Source organism: Palaemon carinicauda, chromosome 10 (assembly GCF_036898095.1).
Source record: "Palaemon carinicauda isolate YSFRI2023 chromosome 10, ASM3689809v2, whole genome shotgun sequence".
Lineage (NCBI taxonomy): Eukaryota > Metazoa > Arthropoda > Malacostraca > Decapoda > Palaemonidae > Palaemon > Palaemon carinicauda.
The window spans coordinates 15,176,399-15,199,099 of NC_090734.1; the positions used below are offsets into that span (position 1 = coordinate 15,176,399).

General features: G+C 52.3%; 1 protein-coding gene across 2 annotated transcripts in view; it reads right to left on the reverse strand.

The window, feature by feature from the left end:
* Ufc1 (Ubiquitin-fold modifier conjugating enzyme 1) overlaps positions 1–22,701 on the reverse strand; it is a 92,435-nt gene that overhangs the window by 64,197 nt on the left and 5,537 nt on the right. The gene's annotated exons all lie outside the window — the stretch shown is intronic.

The following is a 22,701-nucleotide window of genomic DNA, read 5'->3' on the forward strand; positions in this document are numbered from 1 at the left end:
GTCTCCTGGTTTTGCTATCCACGATTGCACCTGGGGCTTCACCGTTAAATCGCTTGGAGCGCGGAGATGACTGTCCCAATGGAAAACCCGTCCAAAGACCTCCTTGAGTAATCCTTGAGATAATGGGCAGTAAAGGTCGACTGGTTCGACCAGGTGCCTGCCCGAAGGATCTGGCCCACTGCCATGTTCTTCTCAAAGGCTAAAGAAGTGCTTAGCCCTCTAATGTCATGGGGCCTAGGAGTACCTGGCAAGGCCAGTCCCTCCTCCTTATAGGACCTGGCAATAACTTGTCTCAACCAAAAGGAGATGGTATTCTTCGATACCTGCTTCTTCGTAACACCTGTGGAGACGAAAAGACTCTTGATACTCGGCCGGAGATGTGCAGTCCTCTCAAGGTACTTCCTAACGGCACAGACGGGGCACAACCTAAAATCCTCTGGATTCCCAGTCTTAGGAATGGCTGGCAGTGAGAACCCCTCGAACTTAGGATCCCACACTGCTGGATTCTGGGTTTTTGCCACGAAAGAAGGGACGAACTTGAGGGAGATTTCTCTCCACCCCTTCGAATGAGAGACGTCGTAAGACAGCCCATGGATCTCTCCTACTCTTTTCGCAGAGGCCAAGGCTAACAAAAAGACCGTCTTGAGAGTGAGATCCCTGTCTACAATATCTTTCATCGGTTCGAACGGGGGACTACTTAACATCTTCAGAACCCTAGCCAAGTCCCACTGAGGCACCCTAAATGTTTGAGGAGGGCAGGTTTGTTCAAAGATCCTGATAAGCATAGAGATGTGTCTAGAGGAGCCCAGGTCGATGCCCTTCAGAAGGAAGACTTGACCCAAGGCTGCACATACTCCTTTTATAGCTGGGATTGACATCCCCACCTCGTCTCTGAGATATACTAAAAAGTCTGCGATATCTGGGACTGAGGCTTTGAGGGGCTTGATGTTCTTTGAAGCACACCACTTCGTAAAAGAGTCCAACTTCTCCTGGGCGTCACCAGCCACTGAAGTACCTGAAACACAGGCACATGAAGCGGGCGAAGAAACAGGCACAACGTTACTACTCCACATGGGGTCGTTGGAGGAGACGTGCCCCCCAAGCACAAGGGCAATCTCTCCAGAACCCCCAGACAAAGCACTATCAGGCTCCCCACTAGCCTGAGAAGGCCCAGCAACCCCCACTTTATATACATTAGACTCCTGGGGAAGGGCCCTCGGCACTTTCCCCGCAACGGACTTACCTCGTCCCCTACTCTGGGTAGGGGAAGGCGAGACAGAAGCCCCGTCGAACCGTCCACTTGGCGACGGTAACGGCGAAGAGTTGCTAGACTTCCTGGGCAAACGTTTCGACGACAACTTCTTTTTAGTGCCATAACACACACACTGGATCTCATTCCAGCTAACACACTCATCGCACGTATCCGACGGCGAGCACACTCTACCTCTACAGGAAGAGCAAAGGGAATGAGGGTCCACTTCGGGCTTGGAAAGGAACGCTCCACACGACTTTCCGGCTCTAGGCCCAGGACAACGGTGGATCTGCTCCATCGCACACAACCACAAGACACAGGTACGAAGGGAATAATCAAGGAATTCACTTGGAAAACACAAGGAAAGGCAGTGAACACGCGAGAACACAAGGGAAAAGCACAGAGATACCACGCGGTAACCACGTGGGACACACGAGTCGGGACACAAAGGGTCGTAAGAGAATGAGAGCGGCGTGATGGTATCACAACGCGACCAGAGAAATTACTGGCTAGCGGGACCCAAGCTAACGCCGACCTAGCTCAGGTCTACCCTCAGGGCACGTTCTCCTTACTCCTCGGTTAGTCCTCCATAGAAAACGGAGGTAGGGTATACTACACAAAACTCTGGTCGGTTGAGAGGAGATTACAGGTAACTCCTAAGAAAGTAGTTCGAGGTAAGTATCTGTGTTGGAACAACTAGCTATTTACATGGGGTAATTACTTCGGCGCAGCCGATGACGAGCCATAAAGTTTTAACGAGGGTTTCCTACCCCACCGCTAGTTAGCGGGGGGGGGCGGGGGGGTAGCTTGCTACCCCTCCACCCTCACACACGCCGGTGATTCGGCCACTTTACTTAGAGGTAGGACTTATCTTGGGGGACAGGGCTGGCGGGCACATAACTGTAAATAGCTAGGTTTGTATCGTCAGGGAAAATACAAATTATCTACGAATTTGTCATTTGTTCCTTAACTGAATACAAACCACGATATTTACATGGGGTGACTCAACCCTTAGGAAGGGAGGTAAGTCCCCTGCCATACTGGCTTTGGCTTGCCCGGGGTCCCCGACCCTGAGTTCATAAAGCAGCTCCAGGATCGGGGACCCTGCACCTCGCAGGCAGTCAGGGACTGCTGCGGCCTACGTAAGCTGTGTGTGAAGGTGAGCAGTGACACGTCCTAGGAAGTTGACCTGGAGTCCTTAATAAGGAAATCTAGGCTAGGACAACCCAATACCACCTCGTCCGGGTATGGGGACATGACAGTATTATAAGCTAATACTAGGAACACAAGGAAGCATGGCTTACCTGCAGAGGTTCGAGGTCAGCTGTGCAAAGAACCAGGATGCTGTTTTTCTCCAAGGGAGGAGAGGATGAAGAAAAGAAAAGGGCCAGCCAGATCTTTTCACTCACACAGACTAAAACCGGGTAACAATGCCCTCAACCCTCTGCTACTTGTCCAATTAGGAGCCTGAGGTTAGACCAACTGTTGTGCAGCCACCACAGGGCCGATAGAAAACGTATCGAGCCTCCTGTGGGTCACGTCTTGCAGGTAGTGGGTCGTGAAGGTAGTCTGACGCTTCCAGACCCCGGCTTGCAGGACCTGCGTCACAGAAAAGTTCTTCTTGAAGGCCAGGGACGCAGCTACGCCCCTGACATCGTGCGCCCTAGGGCGCCGTGACGGGAGAGGGTCAGAACTCAAGGCCAGGTGGATTACCTTACGGATCCAGGCCGAGATGGTGTTCTTGGTGACCCTCTTCTTCGTTGGCCCGGTGCTAACAAACAAGGCTCGCACCTGGGGCCGGACTGCAGCTGTTCTCTTCAGATACAACCTCAGACTCCTAACTGGGCACAGTTGGAGATGATCTGGGTCATTTGTTACAGAACGAAGACTCGAGACCTGGAAAGAGTCGAACCTAGGGTCCTGCACTCCCGGGTTCTGAGTCTTGGCAACAAACTCAGGGACGAAGCTGAACGTCACCTCCCCCCATCCCCTTGAATGGGCGACGTCGTATGAGAGACCATGTAGCTCGCCAACTCGCTTGGCCGAGGCTAAAGCTAGCAGGAACACCGTCTTCCAGGTAAGGTGGCGATCCGAAGCCTGGCGTAATGGTTCGTAGGGAGGCCTCTTAAGAGACCTGAGGACTCGAATCACGTTCCAAGGAGGAGGTCTCACTTCCGACTGAGGGCAGGTAAGTTCATAACTTCGTATGAGCAGGGACCGTTCCAGCAAGGAGGAAATGTCCATTCCTTTGAGCCTGAAGGCAAGACTTAAGGCTGAGCGATAGCCTTTCACTGCCGAGACTGAAAGGCGCATTTCTTCCCGCAGATACACAAGGAACTCCGCTATTGCTGGAAGAGTGGCATCGAGGGGAGAAATACCCCTTCCACGACACCAACCAAAGAAAACTCGCCACTTCACCTGGTAGACTCCTGCGGATGACCGGCGCAGGTGACCAGACATCCTTTCCGCAACTTGTTGCGAAAAGCCTCTCTCTTTGAGGAGATGCTGGATAGTCTCCAGGCGTGAAGTCGAAGCGAAGCTACGGCTTTGTGGAAGATGTTGGAGTGTGGTTTTTTGAGTAGCTCGCGACGTGGAGGGAGTTCCCTCGGGATCTCTGTGAGGAGCAGCAGAAGGTCTGGAAACCACTACGCGTGACGCCACAGCGGGGCTATCAAAGTCATCGAGAGATTGACCGATATTCTGGTCTTGTTGAAGACCCTCCTCATCAGACAGAACGGGGGAAAGGCGTACAGGTCGACGTTGTCCCACCGTTGTTGGAAGGCATCCTGCCAGAGAGCCTTGGGGTCCGGGACTGGGGAGCAGTACAGCGGAAGCTTGGTGTTCAATGCCGTAGCAAACAGATCCACAGTCGGGGAACCCCACAAAGTCAGGACTTTGTTGGCTATCAGAGGATCCAAAGACCACTCGGTACTCACTATCTGCGTCGTTCCGCTCAGACTGTCGGCGAGCACATTCCTCTTGCCTGGAATGAAGCGAGCTGTAAGTGATATCGAGTGGACCTCGGACCATCTCAGGATCTCTACTGCAAGATGGGATAGTAGTTCCGAAAAGGTACCTCCCTGCTTGTTGATGTAAGCCACTGCCGTGGTGTTGTCGCTCATCACCACCACGGAGTGACCCGCCAGGACTTGATGGAACTTTTGAAGGCCCAGAAAGACGGCCTTCATCTCCAGCAGGTTTATGTGAAGGTACTTTTCTGATTCTGACCACAGGCCGGAGGCCCTGTGGTTCAGCACGTGGGCCCCCCACCCTTTGTTTGACGCGTCCGAAAACAACATCAAATCTGGGGGGGAGACGAGAAGATCCACTCCCTTTCGTAGATTCTCTTCCGCCACCCACCACTCCAGGTCCGACCGTTCCGCCGATCCCATTGGGATCAAGATGTCCGGGGAGTCGAGACCTTGACTCCATCGGGACCTCAGCCACCACTGAAGGGATCTCATCCTGAGGCGACTCCTGGGAACGAGGCGGGTTAGAGAGGAAAGGTGACCGAGGAGACGAAGCCACGATTGGGCTGGGAGCTCTTCTTGAGTGAGGAAAGGTCTCGCGACCTTCCTCAGCCTGGAAATCCTTTCGTCTGATGGGAAGGCTTTGTGGAGATTGGTGTCTATGATCATACCTAGATAAACCAGCCTCTGAGAGGGCTGCAGAGAAGACTTCTCGAGGTTTACCACGATCCCCAGATCCCGGCAAACCTCGAGGAGCTTGTCTCGGTGGTGGAGAAGGGAAACCTCCGAGTCTGCCAGGACCAGGTAACGAAGGAGACGGATGCCGGTCCTGTGTGCCCATGAAGAGATGACGGTGAAGACTCTGGTGAACACCTGAGGTGCTGTGGAGAGACCGAAACACAACATCTTGAACTGGTAGATCTTGTGATCTAGGCAAAATCTTAGGTACTTCCTTGAAGACGGATGGATTGGGATCTGGAAGTAAGCGTCCTTCAGACCCAGAGTGCACATGAAATCCCGCGGTCTCACTGCAAGTCTGACCGTGTCTGCCGTCTCCATGCTGAACGGAGTCTGCTTGACAAACCCGTTCAGTGTCGAGAGATCGATGACTGGTCTCCAGCCTCCAGATGCCTTTTTCACAAGAAAGAGTCGACTGTAGAAGCCTGGGGACCCATCCACGACCTCTTGGAGCGTGTTCTTCTCCAACATGGTCTGGACTTCGGCCCGAAGGGCCTGCCCTTTTGCCGACCCCATGGCAAGAGAGCTCAGCGACAGTGGATCCGCTGTCAGGGGAGGTAGAGATGCCGTGAACGGGACGCGATACCCTTGAGAGATCACAGAGATCGTCCAGGCATCCGCCCCGAGTTGCTGCCACATTACTGCGCAACTCTGAAGGCATCCCCCCACTGGTGGACATGCAGGGGGATTGCCACCCCTAGCGTTTCCGGCCTCGGCCGGTACCTCTAGGGTTCTTGTTCCCCCTGGAGGACTTCTTGCCCCTTCTGCCCTTGGCAGGAAAGGGCTTAGACACCTTGGGCTTCGCTGCAATGGCTGTCTTCTTCGTGTCCTTGGCAGGGCGGGGCTGCTGTACTGCCGGAGGCTTGTAGGGCCTTGATGTCACAGCTTTATGGATGAGGGAATCCTGATTGGACTGCCTCCACCTCTCAGTAGTACGTTCCACGTTCTTAGGCTCGGATAGACTCTTGCTGAGGACAGAAGAGTGTCTGAGCCTACTAGCTTCGGCGCTGGGGACCTTCTGATGATACCTCTCCGCCACTGCGTCCTGACGCTTGAGGATCGTGTTGGCCCACAAGCTAGTAACCTGGTGGGACAGGAACTCGATGGTCCGAGTGCCCGAGAGGAAGAAGGTCTCCAGAGCTTTCCTTGGACAGATCCTCGGACCGCACCAGAATGCCCAGAGAGCCCAGCCAGAAGTCTAGCCATGAAGTGGCCTGCATGGCACACTTAATGTCCTTCTCCTGACTCTGGATCTCAGTGGCCGAGAAGGACATGTGCCGGTTGGAGAGTCTCTCAAGAGAGACTCCCCCAGTGAGGGCTTCCACGGAATGGTGCAGGGGAAGACTCAAAGAAGGCTCCTCAAGGATCTCAAAATATCTCCTCTGACGGACTCGAGGAGGAGGGAGGAGCTTATACCCGGCACTCGACCTGCTCGAGGAGGCAAGCTCCACAAGTTGTCCTTCGATCTTCTCTCTGGCACTCTTCATCCCCCAAGACCAGGGCAAAGCTGCACTGGCCTTGGAGGGCCTATGAGAGCCAAAGATACCATCCAGGACTGTGTCCTGTCCATCACGAGGAGGACTGGGATCCCGTTGAGACTCCTCATGAGAGACAGAACTTGCCAGAATGCATGTTACGATTCTTGGCGCTTGCCTCCTGATGGACTCGCACCGAAGTCTCCTGACCCCAAGGGCTCTTCCTCGGGGGACGTGTGAATATCCTCGACCGGCCTAGGCTGCTGCTGTCTGATCCTGGCCGATGATTTAGGAATAGTCTTAGAGTCCTTAGATTCCCTCCTGGGAGGGATACAGGACTCCAAAAGCGAAGGTGGTAGGTCCTTCTCCACCTCAAGACGAGGGGACCTCTCGGGAGGAGGACGAACTTCCTCCACTGGTGCGATGGGGAGGACATCCTCTCCGACCGACTCCCCTGAGGAGGGGTATTCCTCCTCCACAGGGGAAGGCGAGAAGGTCTGAGGAGGAGTAGGAACCTTGCCTAAGGATCTGCGAGGAGATAGCCTAGGTCTCGGAGGAAGATCCACGGGAGAAACTCCTCTCTTCCTCTTCAGGGGGGAGGAAACTGCCACTGGTTCGCGACCCGAGTCAGAGGCGGCAGGCTTCATAGCCTGTACAAGAGCTCTGAGAAGCGTATCAAACCACGGCTGTTGACTGACAGTGGCGCTGGCAGACACTCCCTCTGAAGGGAAGGGGACCGATGGATCCCTAGGAGGAGTACACAAACGAGGGTTCGCCTTCTGGGCTGCAAAAGAAGAAGCCCTAGATCTATCTGGGGAGCGGCCCCCCCTCTGGCGAGCGAGCTGGTCTGCACTTATGGAGGGGGGAGCGAGACAAGGAAGAATCCGCCTGGCGGCGGTCACGTTGGGGCTCGTGAATCAGGCCCTGCACAGGGTCGCGCGCGTTAGCGTAACGCGAGGCTGGAATATTGCGAGCGCGAACCCAATTGCGCGCGGGCGGGAGATGCTGGAAAATCGCACGCGCGCGCGTGGGTGGGGGCGGCCGCAGAGCGATGGCGCGCAGATGAATCAATGGCGCGGGCATGTCTCGGAGAGTGGGCCAGAATAAGGTCGCAAGAGCGTGATGGTGAAGGAGTCGGTGTACGACGATCAGGAACCGCCCGAACGCGCGGGTGCGCAGAGACCTCGTGGGAGCCGGAAGGGCGCGATATGACAGGGACGCCTGTGCGCGTGTCTGGGAGAACTCACCGCGAAGGCGATGGAATTACAGCAGAATCCCGAGAGACCTGTGGGCGACAGTCGGAAGGGATCGCCCTATTCGCTTGCTAGTTTGTTAACTGTGCTGGCTATTGTTGGCGCGCATAGCGCGCATCTGGAACAGGCTGTTTAGGAGGTCGCGGGTTGTGCACGGCATGAGGAACGCTCACAGTCGCCTTGAACACAGGCACAGGGCGCGTAGCTGGGACTGGGCGCGACAGATGGGCGTCGCGCGCGACATTGTCGGCAGCAGACTCGCGCGATTCCAGAGGAGGCTGTGAGCGCCTGTGCGCTAATTTAGCCAACCCCGGAGCTACGTGTTGAGTCAGCGCGTCACGCGATCGCGTTGGAGAATGCGCGGAAGCTGGAACAATATCCGCGCGTGAAAGCGCATCGCGAACCTCTTTAATTGCGCGCGATGGAGAGCGCGTCGCGGATGGAATTGCACGTGAACGCGCGACGCGATCTTCCCCCGTCGGGAGCGACGAGTCCGAAGGAACCTGTGGGCGCCTGTGCGCCGACTCTGGAACCTTTTGGACCGCGCGAAGAGTGACAGGAACCGGGGGCGATCACGCGTCGCGCTTTCCCCGTAAAGGGCGCGACGAGTCCACGAGAACCTGTGGGCGCCAACTCCGGAACTTGTTAGACCGCGCGCGGTGGTGATACAGGAACAGGGGGTGAACGCGCGCCGCGTTTTTCCCCCAAAGGGCGCAGCGAGTCCGTAGGAACCTGTGCGCCGACTCAGGCCCCTTTGGAATCGCGCGCGATGTAACAGGAACTGGGGGGCATGGAAGTGCTGGTAAAGGTGGGTACGCGGGCGCCTTTGAGCGCTTGCTCGCTGCATCAAGAACAGTTGACGATGGCGTGGGCGCGCAGGGGAGCCCTGGCGCGTAACAGGATCAGAGGCGCGAGCGCCTACAGGTGAGCACCGAAGAGCTTTGTCAGCAACAACAGAAACGGGCGCAGGCAGAGCCTTACGCTTAGAGACGAGAGGTGCAGTTTTGCGCTCAGGTCCCTGAGACCCCGAAGGGCCAGGAGACTGCGCAATGGCAGACTCAGGGGGCGCGTAAAGCGCATCAGCAGCCTTTGAGGTAGATGGTTGAGGAGACCCTTGTCCCGACGGACGACCATCCTCCAAAGGGGAACGCGAACGATCCCCGGAGAGGTCTAGATTGGTAGCTGGCAGGACAGGAGAGCGGCGAGACGTCTCCTCCGCAGAGGATTGTGGGGACGACAAGCTGAAGAGGCGCCTCCTAACCCCCTTAAAGGAAGAAGGAAGAACTCTACGGCGAAGGGGAGGGCGAGCCATCCGCCTTATACGCCCACGAGGGGCCGTGGGATCAGCCTCCGAAGGGGCGTCTCTAACAGAGAACTCCCTCGAGAGGGAATCTCAGTGGAAGGAGATACCGTAGGACTCCGCTCCTCCCTCGAAGTGTGTCCGGAGGGGGAGAGAGAGCCTTCAGCTACCCCAGTCACAACAGGTGTTTGGACAGATCCATGGGATGTTTCCGAAACAACTACATCAATTACAGACAGAGGATCTATTTCCGCTGTAGTTGACGATTGTTCGGCGGCCGCACCCCGTTTGACCATGTCAAACAAGGATGCCTTGGAGGGCGAACCCTGTATCCACAAGGAAGCCCAAAGCTGAAAAAGATCCTTGTTTAACCATAACTACCTCCTCCGAGGGGGGAGGGGCAGCCGCCTCGCTATGGTAGGCAGCGGCCTCTCCCTTACCACGGGATCGGTCAAAATCAATATCAATATTAAGGTCTACGCTACCGTTCGCCGGCCCCTCGGAAGAGGCCGCCCGAGCGGGAGCTTCGGAGGAGGAATGGACGGCGGGAGAAGAAGACATACGATTTTCTCGCCCCTGAGAACTTTCGGAAGGAGAACGATCCTGTTTAGCCTTCTTCTTACGTCGCCGGGCAAACCTCTCCTACTGGGAGGTAGACCACTCCCTACACTCAATATGACAAATTTGAAGATAATTTGTATTTTTCCTAACCATACAAACCTTAGCTATTTACATTGGGTTTACCTTTTAGCGCAGCTGAAATGACGAACCAATAGTTTTAACGAGGGTTAATTACCCCCCCCGCTAGTTAGCGGGGGGTAGGGGAAGGGTAGCTTACAACCCCTTCCCCCCCCACACACCGGTGACTTGCTTCACTTCACTTAGAGGTAGGACTTGACTTGGGGGTCAGGGACGGCGGGCACATATGTGTGAATGGCTAAGGTTTGTATGGTTAGGAAAAATACAAATTATCTTCGAATTTGTCATTTGTTCCGTAACCGAAATACAAACCACGCTATTTACATTGGGTGACTTACCCCTTAGGAAGGGTGGAAAGTCCCCAGCCTTACTGACTTCGGCTTGCCCGGGGGCTCGATCCCTCAGTGAGCAGCACTAGAGAAACGGAGCCCCTGTACCTCACAAGTTCCTAGCATCGCTAGGAACGAGTGGCCTACATAAGCAGTGTGTGGAGGAGAGCGTGACTCGTCCAATGAAGTTGACCTTGAGACCTTCAGATAGGAATTCTAGGATAGGACGTTCCCAATACCACCTCGTCAGGGTATGGGAGACGCAACAGTATTAAGCTTAATACTAGGAGCACAAAGAAGCATGGGTTACCTGCAGAGGTCGAGGTCAGCTATGCGAGGACCAGGATGCTGCTTCCCCAAGAGAGGGGAGAATGAAGAAAGAATGGTAAGACATACTCTTTCATTCACGCAGACTAAGACCGGGTAACAACGCCCTCAACCTACTGCTACTTGTCCAAAAAGGAGCCTGAGGTTAGACCAGCTGTTGTGCAGCCACCACAGGGCCGATAGAAAACGTATCGAGGCTCCTGTAAGTCACGTCTTGCAGGTAGTGGGCTGTGAAGGTCGTTTGACGCTTCCAGACCCCAGCTTGAAGTACCTGCGTCACAGAGAAGTTTCTCTTGAAGGCCAAGGATGTAGCAATACCCCTGACATCGTGGGCCCGAGGGCGACGTGACGGAGGAGGGTCAGGATTCAAGGCATGGTGGATAACCCTTCGAATCCAAGCTGAGATGGTGTTCCTGGTGACCCTCCTCTTAGTCCTGCCTGTGCTCACAAACAAAGCTCGCACTTGAGGACGGACTGCAGCCGTTCTCTTCAAGTAGTGCCTCAGACATCTCACTGGACATAGTAGCAGCTGGTCTGGGTCGCTTGTTACAGAACGGAGACTCGCGATCCTGAAAGAGTCGAAGCGAGGATCCGGCACTCCAGGATTCTGAGTCTTGGCAACAAACTCAGGGACGAACCTGAACGTTACCTCCCCCCATCCCCTTGAATGGGCGATGTCGTACGAAAGACCATAAAGTTCACTAACCCGCTTGGCCGAAGCCAAAGCGAGTAGGAAAGCCGTCTTCCAAGACAGGTGGCGATCGGAGGCCTGGCGTAATGGCTCGAAGGCAGGTCTTTTAAGAGACCTGAGGACTCGTACCACGTTCCAAGGAGGAGGTCTCACTTCCGACTGGGGGCAGGTAAGCTCATAGCTATGTATGAGTAAAGAGAGTTCTAGCAATGAAGAAATATCCACGCCCTTCAGTCTGAAGGCCAAGCTTAAGGCTGAGCGATAGCCTTTCACTGCCGAGACAGAAAGGCGCATTTCTTCCCGCAGATAAACGAGGAAGTCCGCTATTGCTGGAATAGTGGCATAGAGTGGAGAAATACCCCTTCCACGACACCAACCACAAAAGACTCTCCACTTTGCTTGGTAGACTCCCTCAGAGGACCTTCGCAGGTGCCGAGACTTTCTCTCCGCAACCTGTTGCGAAAAGCCTCTCTCCGCGTGGAGACGCTGGATAGTCTCCAGGCGTGAAGCCGAAGCGAGGCTACGGCCCTGTGAGGGACGCCGGAGTGGGGTTGTCTGAGAAGCTCGTGTCGTGGAGGAAGTTCCCTCGGGAGCTCCGTCAGGAGCTGCAGAAGATCCGGAAACCATTCCACGTGATGCCATAGCGGAGCTACCAGAGTCATCGAACAGTTGACCGATAGTTTGGTCCTGTTGAGCACCCTTCTCATCAGACAGAACGGTGGGAAGGCGTACACGTCGATGTTGTCCCACCGTTGCTGGAAAGCATCTTGCCAGAGTGCCTTGGGGTCCGGGACTGGGGAGCAGTACAGGGGTAGCTTGAAGTTCAACGCTGTCATGAACAAGTCCACAGTCGGGGAACCCCACAAAGTCAGGACTTTGTTGGCTATCTGAGGATCCAAAGACCACTCGGTACTCACTATCTGCGAGGCCCTACTCAGACTGTCGGCGAGCACATTCCTCTTGCCAGGAATGAAGCGAGCTGATAGTGTTATCGAGTGGGTTTCGGTCCACCTCAGAGTCTCTACTGCAAGATGGGATAGCTGCTGCGAAAAAGTGCCTCCCTGCTTGTTGATATAAGCCACTACCGTGGTGTTGTCGCTCATCACCACAACGGAGTGACCCGCCAGGGACCGTTGGGACTGCTGAAGAGCCAGAAAGACGGCCTTCAATTCTAGCAGGTTGATGTGTAGGCACTTTTCTGATTCTGACCAAAGGCCTGAGGCCCTTTGGTTCAGAACGTGCGCCCCCCACCCTTCTTTTGACGTGTTCGTAAACAGAGTCAATTCCGGGGGGAGGACGAGAAGACTCACTCCCTTCCGCAGGTTCTCGTCGACCAGCCACCACCGCAAGTCCGCCTGTTCCAGAGACCCCATTGGGATCAGAATGTCCGGGGAATCGGATCCTTGATTCCACCGGGACTTGAGCCGCCATTGAAGGAATTTCATCCTGAGGCGGCTGTTTGGAACCAGACGAGCCAGGGAGGATAGGTGACCTAAGAGACGCAACCACGATTGGGCGGGGAGATCTTCTCGCCTGAGGAAGGGTTCCGCCACCCTCCTCAGTCTTGCTATCCGGTCGTCTGATGGAAAGGCTTTGTGGAGATTGGTGTCTATTAGCATGCCTAGATAAACCAGTCGTTGGGACAGCTGCAAAGAGGACTTCTCGAGGATTACCACGATCCCCAGATCCTGGCAAAGATCCAGAAGCCTGTCTCGGTGCCGAAGAAGGGTCGACTCCGAGTCTGCTAGGATCAGCCAATCGTCCAGATAACGAAGGAGACGTATGCCGTTCCTGTGCGCCCAAGATGAAATCAGGGTGAACACTCTGGTGAACACCTGAGGAGCTGTGGAGAGACCGAAACTCAGTACCTTGAACTGGTAGATCTTGTCGTCAAGGCAGAATCTCAGGTACTTCCTGGAAGACGGATGGATCGGGATCTGGAAGTACGCGTCCTTTAGATCCAGTGTGCACATGAAGTCTTGTGGTCTCACCGCAAGTCTGACCGTGTCTGCTGTCTCCATGCTGAACCGGGTTTGCTTGACAAACCCGTTCAGAACTGAGAGGTCGATGACAGGTCTCCAGCCTCCAGTAGCCTTCTTTACAAGAAAGAGTCGACTGAAGAAGCCTGGGGAGCCATCGACGACCTCCTGGAGAGCACCCTTCTCGAGCATGGTCTCAACTTCAGCCTGAAGGGCCAGCCCCTTTGCCGATCCCGTGGCATAGGAGATCAACGACACTGGATTCGCTGTCAGGGGAGGTTGAGATGTTGTGAACGGGACGCGATAGCCTTGGCCGATCACTGAGACCGTCCAAGCATCAGCCCCGTGTTGCTGCCACCTGCGGACGCAACGCTGAAGGCATCCCCACACAGGTGGACACGCAGGGGGACTGCCACCACTAGGGCTTGCGGCCACGGCCGCCATCCCTAGGAGTCTTCCCTCCCCTGGAGGACTTACCGCTCCTCTTGACCTTGGCTGGAAAGGGCTGGGGCTTAGACACCACCTTCTTAACTGCCGGTGCCTGCTTTGGAGCCTTACGAGGCTGCTGCTGCTGTTGCGGCGGAGCTGGAGGTTTATAGGGCCGAGCTGTAAGGGCCCTATGGAGGAGGGAGTCCGTGCTGGATTTCCTCCACCTCTCAGCCGTTCGCTCCATGTCTTGAGGCTCAAACAGGTTCTCCCCCAGAAGGGAAGCATGTCGGAGCCTACTCACATCCACAGCGGGGACCTTCGGATGGAATCTCTAGGACACAGCATCGCGACGCTTCAACACCGAGTTGGCCCACAGGGTGGTAACCTGGTGCGCCAAAAACTCGATGGAGCGGGTGCCCGAGAGCAAGAAAGTCTCCAGGGCCTTCCTATTGGTCTCCTTGGGCAAGTCCTCCGAGTGCAATAGGATGCCCAGAGATCCTAGCCAAAAGATCAGCCACGAAGTGGCCTGCGTGGCACACTTAGCGACCTTCTCGTGGCTAAGGATCTCTGCCGCCGAGAACGACACCTGCCGGGCAGAGAGCTTCTCAAGGGAAACTCCCTTCGCCAGCTCCTCCACATAGTGATGGAGAGGAAGAACGAGGCTGGACTCACCCAGAATCTCAAAATACCTCCTCTGCTGAAGACGAGGAGGAGGGATGAGCATGTTCCCGGCAGCGGAACGACTAGAGGAGGCCAGAAGCGCGAGCTGAGCGTTGGCCCTAGCTCTGGCACTCTTCAGACCCCGAGACCAGGGCAGAGCCGCACTGGACTTAGGGGCCTTCCGAACGTCAAACACTTCATCTAAGATCGTGTCTTTGCCTTCACGGGGGGCGATGACTGGATCCATAAGCCCGTTAAGTTGCCTTATCAGGCTTAGGACCTGCCAGAAGGCATAATTCCTGCTGATCTCCTCCCTGCAGGCTGGCAGCTAAGTCTCCTGCCCCAGGGATCTCGTCCTGGGGTGAAACGTGGACATTCCCCCGGGGAGCTGTGGGTTCCTGGCGAATCCTCGAAGAAGATTTCGGGACGGTCTTGGAGTCCTTGGATTCCCTCCTGGGAGGGATACAGGATCCCAACAAAGAGGTTCGAGGAGCCCCTTCCTCACGAGATGATTCTCCTCCATGAAGCGAAGTCTCCCCCTTTGGTACCGAGGGGAAGACTACCCCCCCCACTGGACTCACCAGAGGACGGAAAGACCTTGTCCACGGGAGAAGGAGAAAGCACTCGAGCAGGAGAAGGGGCCTTCGCAACAGACCTCTTGGGAACCAACTTCGCCCTGGGGGAAGTCACCACGAAGTCCACTCCTCTCTTTCTCTTCAGCCTAAGAGAGACAGCCGTTGGTTTGTTACCCTGGTCGGCGAGTGCTGGTTTCATAACCCTCACTAACGCCCGTGCCAGAGGACCAAACCAAGTCTGTTGCTCCAAGGACACAGAGTCCGAAATCCTCGCTAAAGGGAAAGGGATCGGACGATCCTTTGGAGTGGACACCACAGTACCTGCCTGAAAAGAAGGTGGGGAAGAATGATGCACTAACCTCTCCTCAGTAATATCCTTGTCCTGCACTACAAACCTGTCTTTGGGTGGAAGCAATCCCGAGCGTTGTCTAGGAGCACGCGTTCCTGTTGCTACCATCGGCTGCGAAATTCACCGCGAACGGTCGCGCGGGCGAGCGATCGCGCATGCGCGCAGGTGGATAATCGCGCGGGCGAGCGGTCGCTCGGGCGCGCAGGCGAGCGGTCGCGCGGGCGCGCAGGCGAGCGGTCTAGTGGGCGCGAGGGTGGGCAGATGAATGAGCGCGTGTCCGAGGCGGCGAACGAAAGCGTTGGCCCGATGGCGAGGAAACGCGCTGCCGCGTGGGTGAGGAAGATCGCTGGCGATGTAGATCAATAGGCGATCGGTGGCGAGCTGGCGAGCGCTGACGCGCAGGTGGGCGATGGCGTGTTGTGGCATGGTGACGCGATGGCGAGCGATAGCGAGCAGCACGCGCCGGTGAGCGGTCGCGCGATGGCGAGCTAGTAGATGGCGAACCATGTCCATTCAGAACCTCCGGTTGACGAAGCGTTGGAGAACGCATGCGCGCAGGCTGTAAAACACGCGGGCGGTCCGGAGATCGCCGAGAAACAGGTGATCGCTGACGCGTAGGAGAACGCTGGTGAATAGGCGATACCAAAATTGCCTGTGCTCGCTGGCGAGCAGGTGATCGCTGGCGCGTAGGCGATCGTTGACGCGTAGGAGAACGCTGATGAATAGGCGATACTAACATCGCCTGTGCGCGCTGGCAAGCAGGTGAACGCTGGCGAGCAGGTGATCGTAGGGCGCAGGTGATCGCTGGCGAGCAGGAGATCGCTGGCGAGCAGGAGGGCGACGCGTGAGATCCTGTGAAGGAACAGGTGGCGCGGCGCGTTCACGAACAGGAACAGGAAGATCGCGGGCGCGTTGGCGAACATGTGCTTTTGACACACGCGCTGGGAAACGTGAACGTTGTTGCGTAGACACAGGATGAGAGAGCTCAGGAGACTGATGGCAAGCAGGGAGCTCAACAGGAACTGCAGGATGGTCAGAGACCACAGGGCGATGATCCTCAAAAGAGCGCTAACGCTCAGAAGAGAGCTGACGAGCAGGAAAGCGCTGACGAGGAGGGCGAACATCAGGAGAGCGCCGACAAACAGGTGAGCGCCGACGAGCAGGAGAGCATTGACGAGCAGGAGAGCGCCGACGAGCAAGAGAGCGCTGACGAGCAGGAGAGCGCCTGTGCGCTAGCACTGCACGTGGAAGGGAAGAATCCCTTTGCCCCGGAGGGACCGTTGCCCGTTGGGTTACGAGTTCCCCAGAAGGTGAAGATCTGGCAGGAGTTGGAGAACGGTCTGCAGAGAGGTCCAAAGGAGCAGGAGCTGTAGGCTGAGTACGACGAGGAGAGTCCCCTTCGGAGGAAGAAGATCCAAAAAGGCGCCTCTTAACCCCCTTATAAGGGGAAGGGAGGACCTTGCGACGCAGCGGACGGTGAGCCTTACAGCGGAGGCGGCCACGGGGAAGATCATCAGGACCATCAGTCCTCCGAAGGGGAGTCTCAGTCAAAGCACTTCCCTTAGAAGGAAGCTGAACAGAAGAGCCCGAAGGACTCACTTCCCCCTTCGAAGGATGTACGGAAGGGGGAGGAGAGCCCTCAGCACCATCATCCTCAACTGCACCTGCAGAGGATTGCCCAGCCACGTCGGAGGCCTCTGCCACCACGACATCGACGATAGACAGAGGGTCTACTGTACTTCTGCTACCGCCGGCGACTGCTTAACGGCGGCCCCCAACAAGACAAGGTCAATAAAGGCGACCCTGGAGGGCAAGCCCTTAAGCCCCAGGGAAGCCCAAATCTGTAAGAGATCATCATTAGTCAAAGAATTATCAACAACCTTCCCCGGAGAAGGAGGGGGAACCGCCCCGCTATGGGAGGCGACGCCCTCTCCCCCCCACCGAAGGTTGGGAAACAGAACTAGGGCCTGCGCTACCACTCGGCCGACTCTCCTTAGGAGCCAGTCGAGGGGGAGCTTCGGAGGAGGTTTGGGCGGCGGAAGAAGAATCCCGAGAACCTTCCTCCTTCAAGGCAACCCCCGAAGGAGAACGGTCTCTCTTGGACTTCTTCTTACGCCGGCGGCCAAACCTCTCCCACTGGGAGGCAGACCACTCCCTACACTCACAACATATGTTCTCTTGGTCACACCGTCGGCCCCAACACTGAGGGCAAAGGGTGTGAGGGTCCGTATCTACGGCCGACATAAAGGTCTCACAAGGGCGGCCGGCAACACCAGGGCATGTACGCATTGTAAAATAATAATAATGAAGGTCAACTTCCAACCAACACACAAGCTGTAGAAAGAAAAAGCAGAAAAATTAAAGGCTGTCACGAGGACGATGAACAGACACGTCTGATCACCGCTGAGCCAAAAGTGAAGTGAAGCAAGTCACTGGTGTGTGTGTGTGTGTGGGGGGGGGGGGGGGGAGGAGGGGTAGCAAGCTACCCTTCCCCTACCCCCCGCTAACTAGCGCGGGGGTAATTAACCCTTGTTAAAACTATTGGCTCGTCATTTCAGCTGCGCTAAAAGGTAAACCCAATGTAAATAGCGTGGTTTGTATTTCGGTTACGGAACAAACACAAATTAGCCCTATCACACCGTTGGCCCCTACACTGAGGGCATAAGGAGTGTGGATCCGTCTCCACGGCCGACATAAAGGTTCCACAAGGGCGGCCAGAAAGACCAGGGCAAGTGCGCATGATGATAATAGAGGCCAACTTCACACACAAACACTAAGAAAAAGCAAACAAAAAATTATGGCAGTCAAAGAGAGGAGAGCGCTGACAGGTCTGTCGTCTCTCCGAGCCAAAAGTAAAGTGGCCGAATCACCGGTGTGTATGAGGGTGGAGGGGTAGCAAGCTACCCCTCCCCCCCGCTAACTAGCGGTGGGGTAGGAAACCCTCGTTAAAATTTTATGGCTCGTCATCGGCTGCGCCGAAGTAATTACCCCATGTAAATAGCGTGGTTTGTATTCAGTTAAGGAACAAATAGAATTTCAATAATTGAACTACAAAAGCACTCCGAGAGTGCAAACCTTCCCCACGGCAGCTTATTTCTGGAAACCAGCTTGCCTTTCCCAGAATCAACTTAGACCGTAGGTATACTTGAAGTCTGTGTGACAACCATGTGAGAACTTGAGGTTAAGTTTAGGATTAATGTGGTCGACTTTCCTCGACCTTGACCTTTGACCAAGGACTTTCAAAATTGAATCACTTCCATGTCTCAACATAGCAATTACTCCCTGAAAGTCTCAATACTCTGAGTAAAATTGTGGCCAGGAAGTTGATCACAAACAGACAAACGGACAAACGGGTGAAAACATAACCTCCTCCCAACATCGTTGGTGGAGGTAATTACTGATTTCTATACTCACCTAGCATTTATATTACTTCTCTCTCATACTTGGATATATTGATGTCTACCCTTATGTTAAATATTTCTTGTTTACTTTCCTTGTAATTTCCCTTCGATATGTAGTGTGATACGCTGTATTGGAATCACATGGTAATACTACCATGTGGGTAGAGCCTATCCCTTAATCTTCCAGTCTCAGTCAAAACTAGTTCAAGAACCTCTTGACGTCACTAGTCAGCGTGAAGTACTGTATTTATTTGGATCCAAGTGAGTATGAAAATAAGAAACCCTATTAAAATTCTGTTTACTGTATTTCTATAAGCCTCCCAAGGTTTTCATATGGCTGACTCTTACATTGAGATAGAGGTGGGATGGTGAAGGAAAGATTCAAGAAATCTAAAGCCCCAGTCTACTTATGTACTTTGGATTACTAGCCACTTGCTTTTCCTTAAAACCAAATTAACGATAATTCACGAAAAACTAAGAGAGATTAGTAACTCATGCCTCAAGATTTAAAATTATAAAACTAAAAACTCCCTAAGAACTTAAAGTTTATAATTACATCAAGGAATTTAAAACTTAAAAATTCCTATTGGAAATATAAAAAAATTGGCATATAAAACTATATCTTTACTATACTATATTACCCATCACTGAAATTTTCAGTAGAAAAATAAGTATTACTTTATTATATTAAAGAGAAATTTCAAAAAATTTTAATTTTCTTTTGTTCAACTACAGTACATCATCGGCAGCTATAATAGACCCCAATACCCACAAATTCTTATAGGCAAACCAGACTTCTCTTATATAACATTTAGAAAACATTGGCTATGTATGTCACAGAGCTGCTGCCAAAAGTCTTTCCAAAGAAAGATTTCTACAAAAATTAAGAGACATAACTGCGTTCATAATATCACGAACTTTAACTTTTGGCCCCTTCATTTGACATTGATCCAGTTCTCTCTGAGCATCTATCTATCGCTAACATCTTGAAAGGAAAGAAATAGTATTCTAGGAGAAGAGAAAAATTTAAATCCTAACCCCACAAAACAAATTAGGATCTTTCCCCTAATGTTTCCAGTTTTGTCCAAATATAACCTCACAACCATTGTGGAACATAGGGATCTATTTTCCGATGTTATGAACCACCTTATCCAGAGAAGGAATGTGGAAATATAGAGGCTAAATACAGAGGCTAAGTTGGCTATCCTTTAGTTTTGAAATCTTTTTTAGCCCTAAGACAAAATAACTTTCTACTTATCAAACATCACATAATATGAAACCTACAATTCACAAATATATTTAGCTTATACTAAATATAAAAGAAAGTTTTAACCATGGGATCTTTAAAAGAAAGTTCTCCCAAGAGTTCAAAATAAAAGCTCTTTAAATATTGTAAGACCAAAACTACATTCCAATACTGTTTTAAAACAGGTGGATTCTCAATGGTAAACTGACCTAACCATGTGTGTTCATTCTCATAGAAAATTGAAGTAAATCTGAATGGTTTAAGGTTTAAGAGGTACAGTATCTCCATTTTTGTTAAGGTACATTGAATCTAAGCTTATGGTTTATTATTCTTTATATATTTGGGCCAAAAGACCAGGCACTGAGGTCTGGGAGGCCATTCAGGAAAACTTTCATAATTGCACTTTGAATTAAAAGTGGTATTGTTGAAGGATAAAGTGGTGAGTAAAGGTATGGGGGTGAAAGGAACCCAACATTGGCTATCCTGTTTTCTATGATGACTGATGTCGACGATATATCAAGTTATACAGAAATTAAGGATATATTTATACAAACCTGAGGCCACCTAACCTGACATAAATCACCATGACCTACATGGGATAAGTGTTTTCTTGACACTGCGATCACCTCCAACTTTATCTCAATGCTGTTGGTTCTATTGTTAAGGGAAGATTAAGTAAATTATCTTTTATATGGGATAACGGGGTGTCTTCGGTGAAAGCTACATGGAGGAAAATCTATTGGTAAAAAAATTATTGCAAAAATTACCTTAATATATTACATGCGATGAAATATGTTATTTTGATAATAAAATAAATCTTTGAATATACTTACCCGGTGATTGTAATAGCTGCAACTCTGTTGCTCGACAGAAAAACTCTACGGAAAAATTCGCCAGCGATCGCTACACAGGTAGGGGGTGTACTCAACAGCGCCATCTGTCGTTCAGATACCCATTACTCATTGTAAACAAAGAACTCAATTTTCTCCTCGGTCCACTGTGTCTCTATTGGGGAGGAAGGGAGGGTCTTTTAATTTATAATCACCGGGTAAGTATATTCAAAAATTTATTTTATTATCAAAATAACATTTTTCAATATTTAACTTAGCCGGTGATTATAATAGCTGATTCACACCCAGGGGGGTGGGTAGAGACCAGCAAAATATGTTTACATCATATGAGCTGAGAATTTTTATTTCATTTTAGAAGTTATCAAAATAACTAAACAAAATAAATAGGTACCTGGTAAGGAAGTCGACTTGAACAATTACTCTGCCTTTTTAAGTACGTCTTCCTTACGGAGCCTCGCGATCCTCTTAGGATGCTGAGCGACCCCTAGGAGCTGAAGAATCAAGGGTTGCAACCCATACAACAGGACCTCATCAAAACCTCTAATCTAGGCACTTCTCAAGAAATGACTTTGACCACCCGCCAAATCAACTAGGATGCGAAAGGCTTCTTAGCCTTCCGGACAACCCAAAAACAACAATAAAACATTTCAAGAGAAAGATTAAAAAGGTTATGGAATTAGGGAATTGTAGTGGTTGAGCCCTCACCCACTACTGCACTCGTTGCTACGAATGGTCCCAGAGTGTAGCAGTTCTCGTAAAGAGACTGGACATTCTTAAGATAAAAAGACGCGAACACTGACTTGCTTTTCCAATAGGTTGCGTCGATTATACTTCGCAGAGATCTATTTTGTTTAAAGGCCACGGAAGTTGCGACAGCTCTAACTTCGTGTGTCCTTACCTTCAGCAAAGCTTGGTCTTCCTCATTCAGATGGGAATGAGCTTCTCGTATTAACAGTCTGATAAAATAGGATAAAGCATTCTTTGACATAGGCAAAGATGGTTTCTTAACTGAACACCATAAAGCTTCAGACGGGCCTCGTAAAGGTTTAGTTCGTTTTAAATAGAACTTAACAGCTCTTACAGGGCATAAGACTCTTTCTAGTTCATTTCCAACCATACGATAAGCTTGGAATATCGAACGATTTTGGCCAAGGTCGAGAAGGCAGCTCGTTTTTGGCTAGAAAACCAAGTTGTAGAGAAAATGTAGCCGTTTCAGATGAGAATCCGATGTTCTTGCTGAAGGCATGAATCTCACTGACTTTTTCAGCTGTGGCTAAGCATACCAGGAAAAGAGTCTTTAAGGTGAGATCTTTCAGGGAGGCTGATTGTAGCGGCTCGAACCTGTCTGACATAAGGAATCTTAGTACCACGTCTAAATTCCAACCAGGTGTAACCAAACGACGCTCCTTCGTGGTCTCAAAAGACATAAGGAGGTCCTGTAGATCTTTATTGTTGGAAAGATCTAAGCCTCTGTGACGGAAGACTGATGCCAACATGCTTCTGTAACCCTTGATAGTGGGAGCTGAAAGAGATCGTTCTTTCCTCAGATATAAGAGGAAGTCAGCTATTTGAGTTACAGAGGTACTGGTCGAGGATACGGATACTGACTTGCACCAGTTTCGGAAGATTTCCCACTTCGATTGGTAGACTCTAAGGGTGGATGTTCTCCTTGCTCTAGCAATCGCTCTGGCTGCCTCCTTCGAAAAGCCTCTAGCTCTCGAGAGTCTTTCGATAGTCTGAAGGCAGTCAGACGAAGAGCGTGGAGGCCTTGGTGTACCTTCTTTACGTGTGGCTGACGTAGAAGGTCCACCCTTAGGGGAAGTGTTCTGGGAACGTCTACTAGCCATCGAAGTACCTCGGTGAACCATTCTCTCGCGGGCCAGAGGGAAGCAACTAGCGTCAACCTTGTCCCTTCGTGAGAGGCGAACTTCTGCAGTACCTTGTTGACAATCTTGAACGGAGGGAATGCATATAGATCTAGATGTGACCAATCTAGGAGAAAGGCATCTATATGAACTGCTGCTGGGTCCGGGATTGGTGAGCAAAATATTGGGAGCCTCTTGGTCATCGAGGTTGCGAAGAGATCTATGGTTGGCTGGTCCCAGGTGGCCAAAAGTCTCTTGCATACATCCTTGTGGAGGGTCCATTCTGTTGGAATTATTTGTCCCTTCCGACTGA